We start from the raw sequence: 13,609 nt of genomic DNA, 5'->3' as shown, positions 1-13,609 counted from the left end.
ACTAAGGTAAATTGAAACAGATGATTAGTGAGATATTCAATGCTTAATGAATAGTAAACAATGGCAACTGTTGTTCTTAAGGGAGAAAAATAGAAATGAGCAAGCAAGAGTGATTGGAAGAGTTGGTTTTTTATATTATATAAGCAAAATTAAAAAGAAGTAGCTGTAGATTTTCAATCACTTATTTGGTTATGATCATGGTTACACTAGAATACATCCCTGTAGGTTAGGGACCTCTATTGTATTTTCCCATGTCCCATGTTACTTGGGGATGGCTGGGGATGTCCCTGATGTGTTGGGGGCACCCTTGGGGATGTCAGGGATGTTCCCCTTGTCATTGGGCCACCTTTAATAAGAGATGGTAACGTCGTAGGCATTCCTTGAGAAACCAGAGAGTTCTGGTTGTCTCCAAGCAGGATGGCTCCCAAAAGGAACCAAGATATGCCTGCTTTGGTTTGCAGTTGGTTGATTGTGGGCACATTGTGGCAGAAATTGGCTTAATATCTGGAGAAAAGAATATCTAACCTACAAACATGTATAAAAATAAATCCTTTTCACCAAATAAAAACAAAATAACTAAAAAACATTTGCATTCATCCTTTTGCTGCTTGAACATGAGACAATGCTATTTTTATATGCGGTTATTGTTTGGATATGAGATAGTGCAATTTGGAGGCCTTCCCACCATGGCCATTTATTATTTTTTATTACACATGCAGTAGTTGAGACAGTTTTCAGAGCCAGGAGAGTGAGCAGTGGGCTCTATTTACTATTTAGTTTTTGGCGTGAGCTTAATTTTAGGTATTTTTCCCGTTTGGGGTATGTAGCATGTATTGTTTTGGTGATTGAGCATATTTATTCTGACCAGATTTAAATCTGTCTGTGTATAGTGTACTCGTTTGTTTCTAACATTTTACATATTCAAGAACTGGAATGGTATTTTGTTTATGAATGAAATTTACGTTTCTATTTTATCATGCATGTTTAATTTCTAAAATTGTTGTGAAGAATCTTTCTGGGATTCGAGTATTTTTCATCATGCCCTCATCACCTTGAGCCCCGAGCAATGAAATGAAGAAAAATCAATAAGTGGCAAAAGGCAAATGAAGAAAGGTTGATAAACAAAGGCCGAGGTAACAAATGTACCATGATTGCTCCCTCCTACATTCATATACCCAAGGTGTGGGCTTTCCTCATCATAGCTACCCTTGTACCATAGGATGTGGCTTGGAGCCTTCCCTTTGTCCCCACTCTGTTCCATCATTATTTCCCGACACTTGCCACTTGAAGGGTGTACCTTGGACTTATCAACATGTAACGATCAAGAGTCGTATACGCAGTGGAAATATTTAAAATACTTTGTAGACAAAGACATCCATGGTAGGACCGTAATTGTAAATTGTATATGGTATAAAGAATTGTCATAGGATGAGTATAATTGAAAATGATGGTCCTATATATATAGCCAGGTAAGTAACCTTTCGCGAAGAGTCGTGTTTGCAGAGACATGCCTCTTTGTTTAAGTAATTACTAGTTAATTATCTATTTTTACATAATTTATGTTCATAACACAACCCCTTAGATGTTGAAACCATCTGATAGGGTCCTTCACTAACCTCTCCTACCAAGGGAGGTAACCCTAATACATGTTCAAAGCCCCAGATTTGGAAGGTAAAGTCACGATGATGTGTCCACTTCTGCCCTTGAATAGCAAGCGTATTTACTCAATCACACTATGAATCATTGTATTGGAAGGTGAGAAGACGCATTGGATCTTATACAGGATTGCAAGTGGTTTTTCATCTTGGACATGACCTCCCTATATGGGAGGCGATGGCCAAGATGCCCAATAGGTTGATGCAGCTAAAAGGAAAGATAAAAGCATAATATGGCCATATACAATAGGAAATGTACCACAAAATGCAAAAAATGGTTGGGACAATAAAATTTAGCACATGGGAAAAAGCCAAGCATGAGTTCTACCCCCTATCATTATGGCCATCACGTTGCTTCCTAGGGCCCCTATGAGTGCCACTTGCATCATTAAGGAACCTATGAATGTCACAACCCTTGTTGGGCGATGAATTGCCCTATTTTAAGGGGGGTAATCACTGCTATATCTTACACATCATGCTCTCATCGCCTTGAGCCCCGAGCAATAAAATGAAGAAAAATCAATAAGAGCCCGAAGACAAATGAAGAAGGATGGAAAACAAAGGCTAGGGTAACATATGTACCTCGATTGCTCCCTCTTACATTCATATACCCAAGGTATGATCTTTCCTCATCATAGCTACCCTTGTACCATGGCATGTGGCATGGAGCCTTCTCTTTGTCCCCACTCTGTTCCATCATTATTTCACAATGACACCTGCCACTTAAAGGGTGTACCTTGGACCTTCATTAACCTCTCCTACTAAGGGAGGTAACACTAGTACATGTTCAAAGCCCTAAATTGGGAAGGTAAACCTACTATGAAGTGTCCACTTTTGCCCTTGAATAACAAGATTATTTACTCAATCACACTAATAAATCATTGTATTGGATGGTTAGGAGATGCATTGGATCTTTTACAGGATTGCAGGTGGGTTTTCATCTGAACATGTCCTCCCTATACGGGATCCAAGCCCTCCAGAGGATTAGACATTTTTAGGGTGAGCATTGAGAGCCATGGGCCTCCATCCATGTAGAGCATTGATTGCCACACCATGGGCTTCTTCATTACAGCACCACTTGCTTGCTCGTGTTCTAGTTATTTAGAGATGATGATGCACTTGGACCACGTTACCCCAACCGATTACACATTGCACCTGACACTCGACAATTGATCTAGGGCCTAGAGGAGGTTATGTATTTCTAGGGAGACATGCGAGGGCATGTGTCATCTTCTGGCCCTCATCGATACGACATTGACTTCATCTTGAGCCACTTGGAAACCCATGAGACCCATTTGGAGCCTACAAAGCCCAAATAGGGGTTTGGAGATGTTTTGCAGCATTAGGAGGGCATCACCCTCTTTGTCATGATGTTGGAGGCCCTCTCTCACATTTTTAGCACATGCGGCCTCAACACTGCCCCTCTAGGCCTCCACGCTTACATGATGTCAGCATTGTGTGGGCCTAGGAGGGAAATTCGATTTAATTTTTCATGGTTGGCTTGTAACCATGGGTGGGGTACTTAACATATGAGGCAAATAGAGGGGTTTGTCATTTACAATTTAAACTCTTATGACTTGTATATACTATAAATAGGTGAGAGTCGAGACCTATTCTCACCTCAAATAATTGTTTCTTAGATTTTCGGTGTAATTAGTGAATTTGGACCTGCAATTGGAGCGGATTTTTAGATGTCTTTGGGATGCGCTTTGATTTTTGGATCTATCTTGAAATCTTTTTGGATCTTCTAATGCATTGTTGATGAATGGATATACTCTACTTGTAAGTGTCTCTTTATGGTGAAATTATCTTGCAAATAATTTTTAATGCATGGAATTTGTTCTCATGATAAGAATTCACACTTTGTAGCTATATCTTTTAAAGGGGTTTTTGTGGAAGGTTTTACTAGCTTCTCCCAAAGCTCATACTTTTGTTGAACCTTTCCATCGAATGAGCCACCTTACCTCACTTCAAACCTAGCACAAACGCACATTAATCACAAGTGAGTAATATTGAGACTCCCTTCGTCGATGAAAATTCGAGAAGAGTAGTGGACTTAGGCTGTGGTGACAGTGGGCCTGTGTCATAGGTTATGTTGTTCCCTCTAGCTTTTGCCTCTTTACAAGGGTTGCTAGTTTGTGCAACAACTTTTTTCGTGCTGTTGCTGGGGACACGAGACGTGTCTTGTTCTTATACGACATTATGAATATATCCTTTTGGCGACTTCGATGGAGGAACAAAGCCCTTTTTCCTCATTGAACCTCAAAGTCAATGCTTGTAGGGTGAAGCAAGCATCTCGAGGCATTTTGAATTTCCCTTGGCGACTCCCTATTGATTTGTTATGCAAAACTCGAGGAAATGGCTCCTTGGGATCCGTATAATGTTGGTATTTCAAAATTCTTGCATATATAAGAAGGCAAATGGGATATTGGTAATCGTTTTGAAAATGGTTTTATATATGACACTGACTATGATCCTATTTGTCCTCCATCCCCTCATCTCTTCCATGACCATGAAGTGGATGATATTCTTGAACTAATTATTCATTGGAAATTCATGTGCTTGATTGTTGACATTTCCATCTTTTGGATGGATGAGAGGATCCAATGGAACAAGTTGCAACCCTCTTTCCCTTCTCCATCCATGATTTTTCATATATGGTCACTTTATTTTCTCACCTCCCCACTTGTGATCCTACATATGATTCTTCCTATCTCTGCTTTTGGATTTGTTACATGAGTAATCATGAGGGCAAGTGTTTTTATATTGATCTACTAATATGTTGGTTACATTGGCTATATGATTACACCTAACGTTTGTATAATGTAGCCATGCATGGTAGAGTAGGATGCATTGCATATTGATTTTTGCATAGGTAACGTCATCATATTATGTTCTCATGCTAGATTAGATGCATATAAATTAGACTTGCATTTTAAAGTAGATTTTATTTCTTGCATGGTTTTATTATTATTTGATGAGAAACATGGGTGATCAAAGTACGCTCGGACACATGCTTCCTTTCTTTTCATGTCTGTGATGTGCAAAGAATCCCAAAGGATTGTTAGTGTTATCATGACCTGCCCGTTTGAGTGCATGGTTCGTGGACTCTTCTGAGAGCTCATGTCCCAATTGGAGGTAGATGTTAGCCCACAACAATGGGTGACCCCATAGGCGAAAGGCGAAATTTTCTCCTAGATTTGTCTTCAGCTGGCAGCCAAGAACCCAATTTTCCACCAAGACTCCGGTGTGGGTAGACGCGGGTGCAGGGAGACGCACATGGGGGGACGTGTGGGCGTACCCACAAATTTTAGGGAAATTTCGGGGGTGCCGGGGGATGTCGGGGTATATAATTTTTAATTATATATATATATATATATATAAAATTAATTCATGTTCATATTCATTGTTCAATAATTAAAGCATAAATATTAAATAAACTAATAGTAATATGGATACCAATACATTGAAAATTGAAATCTGATCCATGCATAAAATTTAAATTCATAATTGAATTAAATAATGACATACATTGATCCATCCTAATCATTCATTTTGATACATACATCATAAGTATGCCATACTCATTATTCATCCATACCATGAGATTCAATAAAAATTGAATAATGAAATATTCAAATACATTGATCCATATCATTCATCATTCATCGTTCTACAACCTACATTGATTTAAAAATTAAATTCATCATTCATCATTCTAGAATCTAAATTGAAAGCAAAACATACTAGTATATTACCATATACTATATACTGGATACTAAAGTTTTGAGGGGGGACTCCTAGACACACCCCTTTTGGGGAGTCTCGTCCCCACACTGGGGAAACGCACGCCCTTGTGTCTCCCCATGATTCCCTGTCCCGGGTGCATGGGGTGTGAGGTGTGCGTGCATGCGACCCTTGGGGATGCTTCCCCATGAAACACTGCAACAACCCCTTGCAACCACCATCCCTTTCAACCACCTGATAGCTTTGATGTGCTACCGGTCTCCACCACATGAGCTAACGATTGTGTACCCTCGCTCATCCAATCCCAAATGTATGATTTTTCATTATGTAATTAGGCATTCATGCTTGTTTTCCTTGGGAACACTTGGGCATGGATCATGAGGAGACTGGGAAGAAGGAAGGGCCTTGATTGTACACTTGTTGCCTTACCTCAGCTTGGGGGTTAATCCCGAATGCTAGTCCTGTGGGATCTCCTTTATTGACTAGTAGATTTAGCAGTGGCACTACATGGGAAACCTTGATTTTGGTTGCATGGTCCGATTTCTTGATACCATGTATCTCACTCCCATTCGCTCATTACAAGCCCCTTTTGACATTTTCTCTATCTGGGTCTACATTTGTCCATTGGGTTCATATGTTGTTAGCCTCCCCTTCTCCTTGGCCACACATTGGTTAGGCTTGGAACGATGCCCCAAAGGTTGATGAAGCAAAAGAAAGATAAAATCATAATATGGTCACATACAACATGAAATGTACCACAAAATGCAAAAGATGGCCGAAACAATAAAATTTATTATGTGGGAAAAAACAAGCATGAGCTCCACCCCTCATCACTATGGACATCACCCTAGTTCCTAGGGCCCCTATGAGTGTCATTTGCATCATTAAGGAACCCATGAATGTCCCAACCCCTAGTGGGCGATGAACTGCACTACCTTAAGGGGGGTAATCACTGCTATATCTTACACATCATGCTCTCATCCCCTTGAGCCCCAAGCAACAAAATGAAGAAAAATCAATAACAAGAAAAAGGTAAATGAAGCAGGGTGGAAAATCAACGACTGGGGTAACTCATGTACCACGATTGTTGCCTCCTACATTCATATACCCAAGGTGTGTGCTTTCTTCATCATAGCTACCCTTGTACAATGACATGTGGCTTCGAGCCTTCCCTTTATCTCCACTCCGTTCCATCATTATTTCACATCACATCTTCCACTTAAAGGGTGTACCTTGGACCTGTCATCCCCTTAGAGGTTGAATGAAGCATAAAAACTGATAGCTTGTTGAATTCAACGTAAAAATACATAGAGGTATTTGAAATTATATATATATATATATATATATATATATATATATATATATATACAAGTGATGAATGTTACGATGAGGACCCACATATATATGCCTAAGCAGGTGTCATTTCGTGACTAGTCATGTCTTTTAGACATGCCTATTCACTTAACTTAATGACTATTTAACATAATCAATATTTGATTATTTAATATTTATATTTATTTTATTTATTTACTTGTTTATGAATTATATTCATAACATAGCCCCTTTCTTCAGAGGCTTTGTCCTCAAAGCTTCTTGTCGGCAGTTTCCTTCAATTTGCATCAGTGTTTTACGAAACGGCCGAACCGAAACGGAAACGGCCGTTTCAATCCGTTTCATTGCAAATTTTTTTGACCCGGCCCATGACCCGGTTCGGCTGGCCGAGTCAGCTATGACTCGGCCGAGTCAGCCAATGACTCGGCCGAGTCATAGCTGACTCGGTCAACCCGGCCGGGTCCGAGTCCGAGTCAACTATAAACGGTATTGTGTTTAGCTGAGGAAATGCCAGTTGAGGTGGGGATCATCCTCTATTCTCAATCCATTTTAGTGCTTGAAAAACATGGAGGTTGTATAGCTTTATTGTCGTTGCTTAAAGCCTTTCCAGAGATATATATAAACTTTAAACTTTAAAGTCTTAGCTTCATTGGATGAAATTAAAGATTTGATACATTTCTCGCAACTCAGAGAGAGCACAAATAGAGGTAATGCTGAGAATGGAGGCCCCATGAACATTCTGTCATAGTAATGAGTTCCTGGAGCCTTAAATTACATAAGGTTGACCCATAATTATGGCTAGTACTGGGAGGTAACATATGCCAGCAAATCCATTGATAGCCTAAATGTTGACTCGCTGAGACAAAAGCAGCTTGTCTGTTAAATACACTCATTCTTTGAACATGCTAAGAGATGCTTCAGATTAACATATGGTACAAGGGAAATAGTGTATACAAGTAAAGAATGGATGCATTTTAAAATTATGAACCATCAAATTCATTTGATTGGATGTTTCTTGATAGTGTACTTTATAAAGTTCATTGAAACAGAATTCCTGCCTTTCATTCAATTTTCATGAACTAGAGACACCATTTAGTTGATGAATATTCCTTCATGGTAGTGTGGTTGATCAGTTGTTTTTGAAAGCTTCCACAAAAGGAGATTGGAATTTGACTTCCTGGTTAGCAGAAGCCCAAGCATTAATGAGACTGAAACTTCTCTTCCTTCCTTACAACTGAAGTTGCTGTACTACTTGCTAGGGTCATCTAACTGGTCAGATAACAGTAAATTTATTGATTTTAGTTATACATAGAGAAATGATGCTTATTTAATGTATTTTTATAAAAATTATAGAAATTAATGTATTTTTTAATGTATTTTTTAGAGAAATTATGTTTTTTTATAAAAAAAATAAATATTTAATGTATTTTTTACAACGACCGAGTCATTGAAATCGAGCCGGCCGAGTCATTACCGAGTCCGAGTCCGAGTCGGAGTCGATCCTCGGCCGAGTCCGAGTCCGAGTCCGAGTTGTAAAACACTGATTTGCATTTGTCATCTTGACATATGTAACTAGATGCCATTGGCACCTTTGCCTGTATAATTCGCTTGGTAACACTGTCTTGAATCCAGGGTTATCGATTTTTTTATTTTTATTTTTTTGATTTTATTTAATTTTAATGACTCTAAATATTTTTTTTATAACTCTTTTGTTTTAACTCTATTTTTTTTTTAAATAACTCTATTTTTTTTCTTCTAATTATTTAATTAACTCTTTTTAAATTATTAAATTAATTATATACTTAATCTATATATATATATATATATATATAACTAAACCGTTGATAACATCGAACAAAATAGTATAACCCCAATTGTGAAAGGATGTGATCGGATGACTGCGTTGACCGACCAATAAGATTGGCTGGATGAGAAACACAACATGACAAAAATGCGGATTGTTTTGTAGTACGCAGTGTCGACAAGGCAAAGAAACCGGTGCTAGTTGAGAATGCGGTGCTTGGTTTGACCGGAAATAACCCGATTGACTTGTTACTGTTAACCTTGCTGCTGTATGATTGGCTAACGGGGATTCTGTTGGGTGGCGGATTATGCAGCGTAACAGTGAACTAGTGACGACATCAATGGTTTTTGCAGCAGGCAGTGACTTCGGTCGGATTGTGTAGCGTTGAAGGAAAGTCACGACAGACAGGATCTGCGGCATCACATAATGGATGGAGAGAGCGGAAGGTGGCTCGATGAAGTAACACAAGGGAGGAATGGACGAGATGTGGACGGGTGCCACTATATATATATTTTTTAAACCAGTGTTGATAATATCGCCGAGACATCGACGATATTCGGAAATATCGCGATATTTTCGGCGAGCCGATATATCGCCGACAAAATATCGCGATATTTTCGGCTTTTGAAAATATCGCGCGATTTCCGAAATATCGCCGATATTTCGGAAAATATCGCGCGACAATTGAAAAATCACCCGGTGATTGTAAAAAATTTCTGCACGGCCTATAAAAATCCGATTTTGGTTTTTTTCATATCATTTTCATTTCTGATTGCTGGAGAAAGAAGGGGAGAGCTATGTGGTTGCTGCCAAGGATGGTTTGAGCCTTCTAGGCCCTAGTATTGATATGCTATTCATGGTAATGTTAAATTCTTAAAGTAAAAGTGACATTCTCCTTAATCTTCATTTTCATCCTTTTACTTAAATTTTTAACATTACCATGAAATGACTCAGGATGTTTGAGAGTGGTTCCAGCCTCATTGGATTTCATATGGAGAAAGTAGAATTTTAGATTTCATTCAAAATGCAGCAGACTTATCAGTTTTTTAGGATTTCATGATTGGGAGATTGTAATGTTTCCAGGTGACACCACCTGCCCGGGCTACCCCTGCCACTAGTAGAGGACGTGGTCTACCTCCTATAGCTCCTACTTCTAGTTCTTCAGCTTCTAGAGCATAGCAAACCCCACTGCCAACTCCACCAGCACCAGCATCTACATCTAGAGGGAAAGGGAAAGCTGTGGCATTTTCTCGCAAGAGGGGCAGAGGAAATCAATAGGATTAGACTTTAGTTATTTTCTTATGTGCTTGTAAGTTGTACATGAACAATGAACATTGAATATTCAAGAATCAAGACCAAGCATATCACATTCTAATTTCTAAATAGTAAATTTTGATTATATTTATTTTTTTAAAGTGAACTATGAACTTTGAGAAGTAATTATATTTTAATTTGATTAGATAAGCTGCAACCTGCTATTTAATATGGATAAAAAACTATATATATATATATATATATATATATATATATAACGTGTCCCCCGTGTCTTGTTTCCAGGTCGTTGTGTTTCGTATTGAATACTTGTATTTACGTGTCCTCTGTGTCTCGTGTCCTCGTGTCATGTGACTTAGCTTAGACAATATTGATGTATTGTCTCCGTGGAGGGTGGAGTCTGAGGAGTCCCTCTTGGAGGAGTCACCTTCATGGTTAGAGCCAGTGGCAGATGATCCATTAGAGCAGGGGCAACAAGAGGAGGACTCAGAGTCAGAGGAGCAGCAACACTCAGAGGAGGAGCAGGAGGAGGAGGAGGAGGACACTGCGGGAGCATCAACGTCAACACCATCTGCTATAGATATAGGAGAGCATAGCCCCATACCTAGCACTCATTATTTGACATTAGGTGTAGAGGGGTCAGGGCCTCCTACTACTAGGGGCAGGCCTGGCAAACAACCCATCATGTTTTCCCGTAAAAGGGGGAGAGGGCAGTGATTTCAGATAGATAGTTGCTAGTTTTATTTGTTGTGCTACATATAACTCATGATGATGAGATACTTTTATATATGTGATGTTATTTTGTATTGGTTCTCCACATTTGAGTCCTTGAATGGACAATTATCAGGTATCAGCAGGATTTGGTATCGCCTTTGATGTATCATTTCTATTTGACATCATATATATCAGTGTTTTCTTCATATTTATGTGCCAATGTGTTTATTTCATGTTGTTATTTCTTTATATGTTTAAAAATCTGAAAAAAATGAATATATTATGCATTTTTTATGCTTGCCGATATTTGCCGATATTTTCGCCGATATTGCCGATAAGATATTTTCTGGACCCTCGCCGATATTTTCCCGATACCGATATTATCAACACTGTTTTAAACGCACAATGTATGGAGGTCCGCTGCTGTGTAGAGACAATGGAATATGGCTCGTATTTTTTCTCCAAGAATAGAAGGGAGAATCTTTTCCAAGTACGTGTGAAAAAACAATAGTAATCCATACAATCTAAATAACTCCAGTCATGGAACAAAACAAGCAATGGTTTGTTGTTGAGTTTGCTGTTGGGAGGTGCCTGAGTCCACTCCTTAGTAATGAATTTAGTGGATGAAAAGAGATAATTCCTTTGTTTTTTTCATTGTACTGGCAATAGAGACGGACCAAATTCAATTTCTGCCACATTGGGTTGCAATAATTTAGAAGTTTTGGGTAATTAAAAACCAATTCATTCGAGATATCCGTCATGTCTCTAGTGCTCCACACTTTAATGTAGCTGGAAATAACTTTGAGACCGAACTTGGGGCTCAGTGTTGTGTTGTTATTATTATTATCTGGGGATGGAGGGTTCCTAGATATGTGTATTAAATTAATTTCATCGACTATACCCAAAAATTTCTTCAAATCTTTTTCATCAACTTCTTTATCATGACCACTTATAAAAATTTCTAATTTCTTTTGTTCCTTCCCATCCTTTAAGGGGAAAGGCATGTCATTGATTTCATGTTTGCCATATTTTTCAGTTTCTTCAACAGTCTTCTATCTAGAAGGCTCATCTTTATCTTTAAGAACACTTATATTCTCGTCATAATCTGTAATTGTCATAACAGTTGTCATGTATCGAGTTCCATTAGCTTTCCATGTGGCATAATAATACTGCTGCCTCAGGAGTTGTAGGTGTGCTCTGTCCAATGAAACTGGCTGAGATCCTGGAAAATGAGAATTTCCATGGGACTCTACTCCAAGCGCCATACAACAAATCTTTTGCATATCTGTTTGCTGAGCTGAAGGAATTGCATCACCTAGGATATCATCATTTGTCATCAATTCATTTTCTTCCTCAACTTCCTGCAAAGCAGCCATAATGTCACCATCATCATCTTCATCCTCCATTGCATTGCCATTAAGATCAACACTAACTGATCTTTTCCATTTTGGTGTGGAAGGGCAAAGCATTGTTTCTGGTTTTCTCTCATGATAAAACCTAAACAATGCATCAATATAATCCTATTTATAAATCCCTGGAGGTCTTGCAGCAACAAAGTGCTGCAGAGCCTCTTTAACAGTCATGCTTTGTATGCGAACAAGATAATTAACAATCATAAACCCAGTGTGGTTATGGCCATGGGTACAATGAACCAAAATATACTTGTTCTGCCCACTTTGTTTATGATTATGGAAGAAACACAATGCTTTGTACACAAAATTATTTACAGATTCATTGTCTGGAACTGCATCTCGTCCTTTGCATGCAATCTTGAAATGTTTGATGCCCCTGTTTGACCAATCTGAAGAATGATAATAGCGTGAAGTATTTGTCAGATCAATTATCAAACCCAGTTCTCTCATCAAAACCCGTTGTTGGTGCAACACTTGCTTGAAAGAATATCTTCTTCCAGGAGGAATACAATCATTAAAGGCCTCCCCAAGAGGCACTTTGGAAGGAATTAAGTTTGCAAGAGGTTGACCAAGCTTCAGAACACCTTCCTTGAGATTCTCTTTGTCTTCTTCAGAGTCAGTGTTATATTCATGATTGAATTGAAGAAGTTCCTTTTCATGTTCTTTTAAAAATTTCAAAAATTTAGGATCCTTCTGTTTAAGTATCTCTAACTGTTTCTTGTGCTCATCAATCTTTAACTGCAGTGTCTTATTTTGGCCTTGCAAAGCATTACCAACATCATCTTCTTCTTCTGAAATATCTGCAGCATCTTCGACCTTACCTTTTGAAATTTTGGCTCGAGAATCTTTTGCAACACTCTCATCCATATCAAGATTAACTTCATCGGAATCATTACCTTGATCTAGATCATCCTCATTCACATCAAGATCATCTTTATCTGAATCCTCATCTTGATCTGTATAAGTTTCATCGAAATCATCATCTAGATCATTTTCCTTATTATCGATTTCCTTTCGACATGCTTTAACTTCTGCATATGATTTTTCTAAACGCTGAAATGCTTCTTGAATTTTACTAAACTGTTCGACGCATTCAGGACGTGAACATAATGGCACATTGTGCGGTGAACAACGTTCAAAGACTCGCATGATTATATTATGCGCCATGGCTCCGGTACCATTGAACATCAAAACTGATAGCTTGTTGACTTAAACGTAAAAATACACAGAGGTATTTGAAATTATATATATATATATATATATAGCTAAGCGTGTGTCCTTTCGTGACTGGGCATGTCTTTTAGACATGCCTATTCACTTAACTTAATGACTATTTAACCTAATCAATATTTGATTATTTAATATTTATATTTATTTTATTTATTTACTTGTTTATGAATTATATTCATAACATTGAAACCACCTAATGGGGTCTTTCATTAACCTCTCCTACCAAGGAAGGCAACACCAGTACATGTTCAATGCCCCAAATCTGGAAGGGAAACCCACTATGAAGTGTCCACTTCTGCCCTTGAATAACAAGCTTATTTACTCATTTTCACTAATGAATCATTCTATTCGAGGGTGAGGAGACACATTGGATCTTATACAGGATTGTCGGTGGGTTTTCATCTTGGACATGCCTTCCCTATATGGGATCCAAGCACTCCAAC

At 38.4% G+C, this 13,609-nt stretch overlaps 1 protein-coding gene and 1 pseudogene across 5 annotated transcripts in view; one reads left to right on the top strand and one right to left on the bottom strand.

Moving 5' to 3' along the window:
- The window catches only part of LOC149151296 (lysine-specific demethylase JMJ17-like), a 288,744-nt gene that overhangs the window by 232,192 nt on the left and 42,943 nt on the right, over positions 1 to 13,609 (top strand). The gene's annotated exons all lie outside the window — the stretch shown is intronic.
- Positions 11,480 to 13,103, bottom strand: LOC149151297 (uncharacterized; annotated as a pseudogene).

The sequence above is a fragment of the Pinus tabuliformis genome, chromosome 9 (assembly GCF_031772625.1).
Source record: "Pinus tabuliformis cultivar Carrire ecotype Pingquan chromosome 9, CPIR1, whole genome shotgun sequence".
NCBI classification, from domain to species: Eukaryota; Viridiplantae; Streptophyta; class Pinopsida; order Pinales; family Pinaceae; genus Pinus; species Pinus tabuliformis.
The sequence above is the reverse complement of the archived record's forward strand: the minus strand, read 5'-3'. Positions and strand labels throughout refer to the sequence as shown.